A 13,179-nucleotide genomic window follows, 5' to 3' on the forward strand; every position below is an offset into this window, starting at 1 on the left:
AAGTTAAACATTCTCCTCTGATAAAGAGAGGACTTGGATATACTAAAGAACCATCTCAATCATAGAAGGCGTCAACCTCCACCAAAAGCTATCTTGATGCAGCAAAGACTAGTGAATAGTATGTCAATCGTTAGCAAAGGCCTAAAACTAATTATCAGGTAAATCATACTCAATTTACTCCAAGGATGAATATCAATAGAAGCCACAACCAAGAGGTAAATAATGTTAAAAGATTCGATGGTCGCAGATACTTCTTTAATGGAAATGTTTTTCATGTCATAACTTTGGGCACAAGGCTGCTCAATGCGTTGCTTACAAAACCATCATGAATAGAGAAGCACGAAATCAAAAAAGTGTAAGAAGAATCAAGAAAAGTTCCTATAATAACTTTTATCCTCTTGAAAATGAAATAGAATGCTCAATTTGTAACAACTTTGGTCATGAAGAATCTGAATGCAGGAGAAAATTTTGGCCAAAGGAGCAAATGCCATCCAATCCAAAGATATGGAGAAGGAAGGAATCTCAATCAGAAAGATGTGGTATGGCCTTGTATGTAGAAGGATAAGAAAATCAATGGTACATTGATAGTGGATGCTCCAAACACATGACAGGTGATAAATAGAAAATTCACTCATATAATGATTTAGAAAAAGAAAAGAATGTCTCATTTGGAAATGACACTCCAACTATCATTAAAGGTAAAGGTTCTGTTTTCTTAAAAGAAAAGGTTAGAGTTGGAAATGTTATGTATGTAGATGGTTTAAAGCATAACCTGTTGAGTGTCAGTCAAATGTGTGATCAAGGAAATGAAGTGGTGTTTTGATCAAACAAATGTGTTGTTTGTGAGCTTGATATAGGAAAGACCATGATCAAAGGTACAAGAACTCCAAACAACTTATACATACTCAAAGGAGGACAACAACAATGCTATCTAAGAAAAATGGATGAAAATTGGTCGTGGCATAGAATATTGGGACATCTAAGCTTTTATCAAATAATAAAAGCATGCAGGCTCAAGGAAGTTCGTGATCTTCTAGATAGCAACATCCTAGAAAATAACATATGCAAACCATGTCAAATCGGTAAGCAAACTAGAGTTCTCTTCATTGAAAAGGAGGGGTCAGCAAGTAAGCCTCTTGAACTTATCCATACAGATTTATGTGGACCAACAAGGAAAAAGTCACATCGTGGAGAAGAATACTTTATTTTGTTTATTGATTATTTTTCCAGAATGTGTTGGATAGGTCTTCTAAAACATAAAGATGAAGAATTTGAAAAGTGTAAAGCCTTAAAATCTTTGGTTGAAAATGAATCAGATCGAAAAATTAAATGTCTCAGATCTGATCGAGCTAGGGGGATAATTCATATAAGATGATTTCTTTGACTTTTGTGAGAAACATGGAATAAAAAAGCAATTCTCCACCACAAGAACTCCTTAGCAAAATGGTGTAGTAGAAAGGATGAACAGAACAGTTCAACAAATGGCTCGAGCTATGCTGGATGAATTTGGAACTCCTGCAACCTTTTGGAGTTAAGCTGCATTTGTTGTTGTGACTATTCTCAACAAAGCAAATGTTCAGGTAAATAGAACTCAAACTCCACATGAACTTTGCTATGGTAAGCCTCCGACTGTAAAATAATTTAAAGTTTTTGGAAGCAAACGTTTTATCAAAAGGACTGATGAAAAAATTGCTAAGTTTGAACCCAAAGCAGACGAAGGTATTATTCTTGGTTATTCTTCCAGAAGTAAAGGATACATATGTTATAATAAAAGACTTCAAAAAATTGTTGAAATCATTGATGTTATAGTTGATGAAGCACCCATAAATCTAGAATAGATGAAATCAATAGAGGAATGTGACAATGAGGAAGATGGGGATTACTTTCCTGCATCAAATCAAAATGATATTGAAGAAGAAATGAATGAAGCACCAGAAGAAGATACAATAGATAGGGAAAAGACTCCATCTAGGTATGTTCAGAAAAATCATCCAGAATCTCAAATTCTAGGAGAAAAAGAGTGTGGAGTTGTTGTGGTCAACAACAACCCCCCTCTTTGTTTAGTATTAGCAATAATATCAAGCAAAGGGGGACCCTTAACAAAAAATCCCAAAAATATTTTTATCCAAATTTTTGTATTTAACTCCCTAAAAGCTATATCGCATCGCAGAGAGAGAGTGAAGAGTTTTCCTATGCGCGTAAATAAGCTGCAAAGAAGTGATGCGAAATTCATCGCATCGCATACTTTGAAAGCGCCCTTAAAGGAAAATAAAAGGGAATCGCCGACGGCCGATATGCGACGTCGCATATCGCAAAACGTCGCAAAAGTAGCACACAACGAGCAAATGAAAATTGCGATATTGTGATATTGCGATCTGCGACCCTACAAACTGCGACTTTGTGATTTGTGATCTGCGACGAATGAAACTATTAATTGCTGCAATACGAATCGCAGAAACCACTCATCACAAAGTTTCTTCGGCATGATCTGTAAACCCAAAATCGAGCGCTCACCCTAAGGGAAATTAATGATTGCATGCCTGAGTATCCAAAGATGATCATGTTGCGTTTTTCGAAGAGTCAAGTCATTATGAGTGTCATGATTATGCATTCATTAGAGTTTAAAGTTTTCATGTCAATCTTTTCGTCATGTCTCTTTTCCTTTGCGTAAACTGTAAGGCAGTAACTGATATAAATCTATATGCAGGAAACATCCAAGGAAAAGGGGAGAACGCCAATACTTGAAGAACAAAGAGGATATGCCTTCGCAAATGAATGCCGCATGCAGCAAAGTTGCAGAGTCCAGAGTATCACTCCACAGACACTGATGAAAATAGACTATCCAAGACTCAGAGTCAAAGGCGCACAAAAGCAACATGTTTGCAAAATATCCTGAAGCTCAGATTGGGTAAAGCAAAAAGAAAAACGCTGAAAAGGGATGATGCTTTAGAAAAGCCTGGAACAAAGAATGGAAGCAATCTCCAATACATAAGATTTTTCAGGCAACGAAATCCCTAACTCATTGAGTCATTCACACGGCCGGAAACCGAAATAGCAACAACACAATCAGTTTGAAAGAAATCTAGGTTATACTAAGTATACACACAGCAAAAAACACCCAGTCAGAGGGAGATTTTCAAAAATATCTTCTAAGTTGTCAGGAAGAGGTGCCAGCTTTTGTTATTTCTACTTTCATCGCCCGATCAAAAGGAAAAGACAACCAGCCTACTCTTTCTAGGCGAACCTCACATTGCTTACAGCACTAAGGAGCAGATACATAAACGGTTAGAAATTAGATTCAATTTTTAGAAATAAATTTGCTTTAGTGAAAGGGCGGTCATTTGAAGTCGTTCCCTAAATTTGTGTAATTAAGATTAGTTAGTTAGTAGTATTTAAACCTTCTCATGGCATTTGGAGAAGGGTCTGGAAATTTGTCAAAAAACTTGTCCTCAGAACATGCACTTTTGCACCCTCGGAGGGGGTTTTTGATGAATGGATGGATCGAGATTTATTTATGTTTTCATTTTAATGTCTGCTACTGATGTTGCACTTCTATACTCTTAGTAGATGTTATAAGTAAGTAGAGATGAATCGTTATTGCTTGAAGTTTGTGAGTGAAATCAGTCATAAATGGTACTTTTATCTCTTGATTAATTTCTGCTCATATTCTTAGAGTGATATACAGCTGATTTGTTTATATGTTAATGTATGAATGTCTGGATTACCATTTGGCACTTTTGTATGGTGGAATCATTTGTTTGTGCTTGACATATGAACAACTGATTATGCGATATGCTGTTCACAACTGTTTTGCCTAACTTCTTATGCAGAATGGTTCATCTTAATTGATTTATATTCTTATGATAGCTGAATGATCTTTATTACCAGTTGTTGTATGAAATCTTTTTAGATCGCATAATGAAAGAATTTTACCCCGGGTTAGTATAGATTAGATGTGCTATTTTTGTTAGATTACAGTAGCATAGAGTCAGTTTAGAGTCTAGAATTAAATTAGTTTAAAATTACCTTTTGATTAGTATCTCCAAAATCTACACACACACACACATCTTTTAGATTGGGAAGCTGGTCCCATCATCCCCAGTCGGACCCGCTACACCAAACGGGCAAGGAGCCGCCAACCAGGTTCCCGACCGGGTGGGTATCCCCCTTGTTGTTGACCAAATTTCGGGGCCCTCAACATATTTGGCACTAGAAGGAGGGCACGAACTATGAATGGCAACTAAGTCAAAATCTAAATGCCATTCTGAGAGTAAATCACCCTCATCAACTCCCTCGACTTCTCCACTACGGTTAAACCCGGAGTTACAAGTCGCTCGAGTATCCACCGTTGCTACCTACTCCAATATATCAGACCAACTCATTATTGAACCCCTTGAAATTCAAACTTTGATTCGTAAACTCCAGAGATTCTCTATTCTTTCTCATAGGTCTGATAAATCTAACAGCAGCGTGACTTCGCAGTACGATCCTGCTCACCCTCTGACCAGATTGAAGAGTGAAAAATTTGGTATTCAACCAAGTGAACTCCCTCTTCCTACTAGGAAAAGAGCAAGGAAAGCACCACCAGAGTCTGACCGTGAGACTCTTTCATCCACTTCTTCCATTTCAACACCCTCACCGTGAAGTCAACCACCCACATCCTCATCCCAAATCACTCATCCATCTTCCACACTTCCTCTTCAATCATCAATGATCATAATACCTTCATCTTCTCAGCATCAGGGACTGTCTTCTGCACTCTCATTAACTAGCGGCTCAACGATGGCCCAGTCTCCATGGAACAATCCTGGGGCGGTTTTAATGCCTCCACCCCTGAGCCCAATACCGGCCCATCCTGAGAAGTGGCTACCTAAATTCAATCCAGAAACATGCATGCTAGCTGAAGAGCATATCAATAATTTCATGCTTTCTGTTAATCTCAACGGAGTTACCAACTAAGATGCTGTCGTCCGACTTTTTCCTTACACAACGCAAGGAACAGCCGGGTCATGGTACTTTTCGTTACCTTCCGGGTCCATCACAAGTTGGGACATTTTTCAAAGTCAATTCCTCACCAAGTTTGGCGATGACAGATCAACAACGACATTGATCAATGACCTATCTCATCTTAAAGCTGAGGCTAGAGAACCCATTAAAGATTTCAATTTACGGTTCAACAAGATCCTCAACAAGATTCCCGCTGCTTCTCAACCCAGCGAGGAAGTAAGATGTGAATGGTACATCACGGCCTTACCGTCTAACTTGGCTATCTTCGTAGATAGGGCAAACAAGACGACTTTAGTTGAAAACTTAACTGAGGCGTTAGCAGTAGGAAACGCGTAGTCGCCCTAGAAAAGAGATCTGCAATAGAATAATGCAAATCTAAGAAAATCTCTTTCAAAGAAGACACCAAGAAGAAGCAAACGAAAGATCCTTTCGATATGGAAGGATTACAAAAGGTGTTAAAGGCCATGTCCAACGAGATGATTGATATAAGAAAGCAAGTAGCAGAAACTTCTTCAAAAAAGCCCTACAGATCTTTTAAAAGAAACCTTCCCATGGAGGTGAAACCACCCAATGCTGTCTCAAACGTCGAATCTGAAGAAGAAGAAGAAGAAGAGAATACCACTGAAGGGTAGACCGATGATGAAGAAGTTGTGGAACTACAAGGAATGTGGGATTTCATCCTCCCACAAGAAGAGGATCAAGAAGCATTTCCGGTTAGCACACGAAGCAAAAATCAACTTGATCCTCCCCAAACTACCCCTAAACAGAAGGGAGCAAGCCCTGCAACAAAAGATAAGGTCGCAACAAAGAAAACAACCGCTAGAGAGACCCAATTTAGCCCAGTCCAATCAGATCAAGCACCTCCATCAAAAACACTGATAGTGTCGGATGAAATGGAGTATAACATTATCAATGACATGAAAAATACTAGGGCTAATATCACTCTTTACGAATTGAGCAAATTGAAACATCAACAGAAAATAATAATGAAGGAATTAGATGCCGTGCGTACTACATCTTTACCTACAGCTGTAGCTTCCCACAACATGGGAAGACCTCCGACCAACATGATCAATAAGATTGATCCTAATGACATTGCCTTGATTGGAGGAAGGTCAAGATCCCATACTCCTCCTTTTCTCCTCACTTATGAAATTTTCAATAAAAACGTGCACAATTGCCTGATTGATTCTGGTGCTTCAACGAATATTCTACCCAGATCAATATGTGCCAAATTGAATTTTCAGCCTCAGAAATCTGCAGTGCGCATAGTTCAACTTGATCGATCTCAGGTCGAAGTGATTGGTGAACTTAACCAGGTGACCATAAGATTGTCGTCTAACCCGAAAGTATGTCAGGTTATCGACATTCTAGTCACTGATATCCCTGAATTCTATGGTTTAATTCTTAGCAGGGATTGGTCCGAGAAACTCCACGGATATTTCTCAACCGACTGGTCGCACATGTGGTTACCCTACAACGACAAACCCAATCAAATAAAGGTTGAACGAGAATTGCACCAAAAGTACATAGTGACAGAATTGGAAGGAGAGAACGAAGCAATAGCATACAACAACAGTATCATAGGCAACTACTCGGTAGATTCTTTCCTCAACAATTTTAATGATCACACTTCACCTTACTTAGAAAATTCAGTTGTTTCCCAAGTTGAAAACTTTTCCCAAACTGATGATTCAAGGTGTTTTAATTTTTTAGATAGTTCTGTAAATACATCTTTATTTTGGAAATTATATTTTGATGGCTCTAAATCTAACGAGGGAGCAGGAGCAGGATGCGTTCTGATTAACCCAGATGGGAACAAGACCATGCTTACATGCAGACTTGAGTTCGATTGCACAAACAATACAGTGGAATACGAAGCCTTGGTGCAAGGCCTATACAAAGCAATCGGATTGAATGTTAAGTATCTTCAAGTCTTTGGAGATTTCGAAGTTGTCGTCAAACAGGTACGTAACACCATACATTGCCTGTCAAGTCATTTAAAGCACTATCAATCTTTAGTACAAGATCTAACTTCACATTTCATAGCATTCAATATTTCGTCAATCCCAAGACTCCAAAATGCGAGCGCAGACCTGTTAGCTAACGTAGCCTCTAGACTGATTCCCTCCGAAGATTTTAGTCCCGATAGGTTTTCAATAGAATTAATCTTTAAACCATCCATCCCTGACAACATCACCAACTGGAGAGTATTCAATGACGATCCAGACATCGTAAATTTCCTCACTTCTGAAGGATCCTACTCAAATCAAGTAATTGACGAAGACCATCATGATCACCAAATTCAGCAAAATAGCACTGATAATGCTATACCTAAATCGGTGGTTAATTTAGAAGATTTATATGATTTGAAAAGTCGGTTTAAAAGGTCTGCCAATTGTAAACTCTACAGTTCAACTCTGAACTATGAATTAGTGAACCTAGGAACCGATCAGAAGCCGCAAAACGTTAATCTAGGCCACGGCCTGGCCCCTGAAGAAAAGTCAGCATATATCCGTCTTCTGAGACAATTCAAAAACGTTTTTGCGTGGAATTACGATGAGCTGAAAACATACAACACTTCTATCATTCAACACACTATCCCTATGATTGACAATGAAAAACCTGTCCAGTAGAAGCTCAGAAAAATCCACCCCAACTTAGAAAATCAGATAAAGACTGAGCTAAATAAATTGTTGAGAGCCAGAATAATTTTCCCCGTCAGACACTCCAAATGGGTATCCAATATGGTGCCTGTTAGGAAGAAAAACGGAGATATTAGAATCTGTATTGATTTCCGAAATCTCAACAAAGCCTGTCAAAAGGACAATTCTCCCCTCCCACCTATGGAGCAAATACTACAGGCAGTGGCGGGCTCAGAATTAATGTCTTTCCTGGATGGATTTTCAAGATACAATCAAGTGCTGGTGCATCCCGATGATCAGTTGAAAACCACATTCCAAACCAAGTGGGGCACATACGCATATCGGAAGATGCCATTTGGTCTGATCAATGCCGGCGCTACCTTTCAGAGAGCCAATGGACATCGCGTTTAAAGGTTTGGTTAATAAATCGATAGTGATTTACCTGGATGATATAACAGTGTACTCCAAGAAGCGAAGCGACCATCTCAAAGATTTGAAACAGATATTTCAAAGATGCTTAAGGTATGGAATTTCACTTAACCCAAAGAAATCTTTTTTCGCATTAAGTGAAGGGAAATTGCTCGGATTCATAGTGTCGAAATCTGGCATTCACATTGAACCTGACAGAATCAAAGAAATTTCCGAAATATCCATACGGGAAAAATCGGGGACAAATCAATTTTGTAAAAAGGTTTGTCCCCGATTTTTCCCGTATTATTTCTCCTTTACAAAATATGATAAAAAATAATTCAAATTTTAAATGGGGCATAGATGAGCACGAAGCATTCAACTTGATCAAACAAGCTATCATCAACGCTCCATCTTTAGCTACCCCAAATTTTTCAGAATCCTTCATCTTATACACTTTTGCCTCAGAGAAATCTTATGCCGCGATTTTGACTCAAGTAAATCAAGAAAAGGCGGAAGCTCCAATCGCATTCTTTAGCTCGAACTTACAAGGTGCTGAACTCAATTACTCAGACGTGGAGAAACAGGCTTATGCTGTTTTCAAAGCGATCAAATATTTCAGACCTTTCTTACTTAAAGCCCATACCAAAGTCGTAGTACCGTTTCCAGCAGTAAGAAACCTTTTGGTACAGAAGGATGTGGGCGAAAAGAGAGAAAATTGGATTACCGCTCTACAAGAATACGATCTTGAGATCAAACCAACAAACATCGTAAGAGGTCAAGGCTTCTGCAAGATGTTAGCTGGAGCATCACAAATTCCTGAGAACTCATCTGAAGAGGTACACACGTATGAGGTAAGCCTAAATGACGCAGAATCATTATATGCGGACACCATTTATTATCTTAAGAACAGGTATGATCCATCGCATTTGGATCACACCAAGAAAAGATCTCTAAGATTGAAAGCTAAACAATACCAGCTCATAAATGATGTTCTGTTTAAAAAAAATTACGATTCTGTACTTCTTAGGTGTCTTGAGAAAACTGAAGCCGAAAAGATTTTGCAGGAACTCCACGATGGACCAGCAGGTGGACACTATGCTGGAGAGACTACTGCGCATAAGATCTTACGTGCAGGATATTATTGGCCCATGCTGTTCAAAGACTCATACAATTACGTAAGGAAATGCCAAATCTGCCAGACTGCTGCAGGGAAACAAAGGAAATCGTCCATGCCACTACAGCCGATCAACATCGAGCAACCATTCAACCAATGGGGCTTGGACATAATAGGTGAGATCGTTCCTCACTCTTCTAAGCAACATAGGTATATCCTCACGGCAACAGATTATTTTACTAAATGGGTAGAAGCAGTTCCTCTCAAGACAGTTAATTCTGAAAACATTATTGAATTCATAGATCAATTTATCATCACTAGGTTTGGATTGCCAACGACCTTAATGTTTGATAATGCATCATACTTTTCTGGAAATGCAATGACTGAGTTTGCATTAAAAAGAGGGTTCAAATTGAAATATTCTGCTAATTACTATCCGCAAGGTAATGGGTTGGCTGAATCAACAAACAAAAAGCTAATCAGGATTATCAAAAGAACAGTTGACCAAAACCAAAAGAATTGGCACAAAGCGCTGGTAAATGCTTTATGGGCAGATAGAATCACGAAGAAAGCTTCAATCGACACTTCTCCCTTTAATTTAGTTTATGGGAAAGAAGTGGTTCTTCCAACTCACTTAGTCATTCCCTCTTTGTCTCTAGTACAACACATCGATGAGGTATCTACTTCCTCTTTACAATTAAGAAAAATGGAAATAATCAAACTAGAAGAACGCCGAGAGCAAGCTAAGAAAACCCATGCTCACCACCAAGCGCTAATAAAATCCTCTTTTGACTCAGCCATCATAACCAGAAAGAACTTTCAGATGGGAGATTTAGTTTTGAAATGGGATAAGGCTCATGAAGAAAAGGGCAAACATACGAAATTTCAGAAGCTGTGGCTTGGTCCTTTTCAGATTGTAGAAGTCATAGGCCCATCGACGTTTGTGTTGCAGGATTTGGCAGGTAGAAGAGATTCTTTGCCTGTGAATGGACAGATTCTTAAAATATATTTTCCATAGAAGATCACTCTTCTATTTTTGCAGGATAGTTTTAGTTTCTTTTATTTTGTTTTATCTTTCTTATAAATAAAACCGGTTGTAAATGATCATTGAATAAGATTCATGAAAGAGCACACTAACTCTCTATCAGATTTTGATTTCACTTGTACAAATAGCAAAACTTTTCGAAAAATCTAATTTTTATTATTGACAAATAGAGTTAACTTTAGCCTGAATAATGATATTAGTTTCAACCTTTCGAAAGACTTTGATGAAATCAACCTTTGGTTAAAAATTGTTTTATCCCAACACAATGAAAAGTATCATCAATAATAAAATAAATATTCTCTGCAAAGCTGTTATTTTCAAAACTCTATTATTGTCGTCCAGAGATTTCTTAAGGAAAAACAATGACTTCCTCCCTGCCAAAGGAAACCGCAGCATTCAGAGAAACAATCCGAGAAAGCACTATATCTCAAAGAATAAGAGGTCTCATCACGAGCCGGCTTATCATGATCACAGATATTATAACTTGCTGACTTTGCCAATACTGTCTATTAAAACAGGGCAACAACTCAAGATTGTTGCAATCAAAAGACAAGGGGTCTCATCACGAGCCAGCTTGTTCAGCAAAAGTGTAAATCAAGTGAATGACTGTGTCATAATTTGGCCACCAAACAAAGACATTGTTCTTTAGAGAGTAAAAAAGGAAAAAGTGCCAAAAAGGATTTTTCTCTGAAATGTTGTAAATAACCTCAAGCAGGAAAAAGGATCATTGCTGGATAACATGGTAACCCTATCGAGGCTATGGACGCTTGCGGGCAGCAGAGGCTCTACCTACGACAAATGAGCATATTTTAAAGCCAGCACGCAAAGAAGACCTTATTTTATTTTTTAAAAAGGACCGAGTAATGTCTGGTATGAATGCAAGAACTAAGCGTAGGGAAGCAGACAATTGGAATAAAAGAAAGGTTGAAACAAAGTATCATTGACAGGATGAGGGGTAATCTACTCTATCTGTCCATAACAAAATTTATACATATGAAAACTTTTCTGTTTCGGAAGTGGAAATGTTAATAGAAAAGCAGAGATAACTGGTTCTTCACAGTGAATCGCCATTGTTGTGGTCAACAACAACCCCCCTCTTTGTTTAGTATTAGCAATAATATCAAGCAAAGGGGGACCCTTAACAAAAAATCCCAAAAATATTTTTATCCAAATTTTTGTATTTAACTCCCTAAAAGCTATATTGCATTGCAGAGAGAGAGTGAAGAGTTTTCCTATGCGCATAAATAAGCTGCAAAGAAGCGATGTGAAATTCATCGCATCGCATACTTTGAAAGCACCCTTAAAGGAAAATAAAAGGGAATCGCCGACGGCCGATATGCGACGTTGCATATCGCAAAACGTCGCAAAAGCAGCACACAACGAGCAAATGAAAATTGCGATATTGCGATTTGCGATTTGCGATCTGCGACCCTACAAACTGCGACTTTGCAATTTGCGATCTGCGACGAATGAAACTATTAATTGCTGCAATACGAATCGCAGAAACCACTCATCGCAAAGTTTCTTCGGCATGATCTGTAAACCCAAAATCGAGCGCTCACCCTAAGGGAAATTAATGATTGCATGCCTGAGTATCCAAAGATGATCATGTTGCGTTTTTCGAAGAGTCAAGTCATTATGAGTGTCATGATTATGCATTCATTAGAGTTTGAAGCTTTCATGTCAATCTTTTCGTCATGTCTCTTTGCCTTTGCGTAAACTGTAAGGCAGTAACTGATATAAATCTATATGCAGGAAACATCCAAGGAAAAGGGGAGAATGCCAATACTTGAAGAACAGAGAGGAGATGCCTTCGCAAATGAATGCCGCATGCATCAGAGCCGCGGAGTCTAGAGTATCACTCCACAGACACTGATGAAAATAGACTATCCAAGACTCAGAGTCAAAGGCACACAAAAGCAGCATGTTTGCAAAAGATCCTGAAGCTCAGATTGGGTAAAGCAAAAAGAAAAACGCTAAAAAGGGATGATGCTTCAGAAAAGCCTGGAACAAAGAATGGAAGAAATCTCCAATACGTAAGATTGTTCAGGCAACGAAATCCCTAACTCATTGAGTCATTCACACGGCCGGAAACCGAAATAGCAACAACACAATCAATTTGAAAGAAATCTGGGTTATACTAAGTATACACACAGCAAAAAACACCCAGTCAGAGGGAGATTTTCAAAAATATCTTCTAAGTTGTCAGGAAGAGGTGCCAGCTTTTGTTATTTCTACTTTCATCACCCGAGCAAAAGGAAAAGACAACCAGCCTACTCTTTCCAGGCGAACCTCACATTGCTTACAGCACTAAGGAGCAGATACAGAAACGGTTAGAAATTAGATTCAATTTTTAGAAATAAATTTGCTTTAGTGAAAGGGCAGTCATTTGAAGCCGTTCCCTAAATTTGTGTAGTTAATATTAGTTAGTTAGTAGTATTTAACCCTTCTTATGGCATTTGGAGAAGGGTCCAGAAATTTGTCAAAAAACTTGTCCTCAGAACATGCACTTTTGCACCCTCGGAGGGGGTTTTTGATGAATGGATGGATCGAGATTTATTTATGTTTGCATTTTAATGTTTGCTACTGATGTTGCACTTCTGTACTCTTAGTAGATGTTAGAAGTAAGTAGAGATAAATCGTTATTGCTTGATGTTTGTGAGTGAAATCAGTCATAAATGGTACTTTTATCTCTTGATTAATTTCTGCTCATATTCTTAGAGTGATATACAACTGATTTGTTTATATGTTAATGTATGAATGTCTGGATTACCATTTGGAACTTTTGTACGGTGGAATCATTTGTTTGTGCGTGACATATGAACAACTGATTATGCGATATGCTGTTCACAACTGTTTTGCCTAACTTCTTATGCAGAATGGTTCATCTTAATTGATTTATATTCTTATGATAGCTGAATGATTTTTATTACCAGTTGTTGTATGAAATCTTTTTA

Source organism: Pinus tabuliformis, chromosome 9 (assembly GCF_031772625.1).
Source record: "Pinus tabuliformis cultivar Carrire ecotype Pingquan chromosome 9, CPIR1, whole genome shotgun sequence".
Classification (NCBI taxonomy): Eukaryota; Viridiplantae; Streptophyta; class Pinopsida; order Pinales; family Pinaceae; genus Pinus; species Pinus tabuliformis.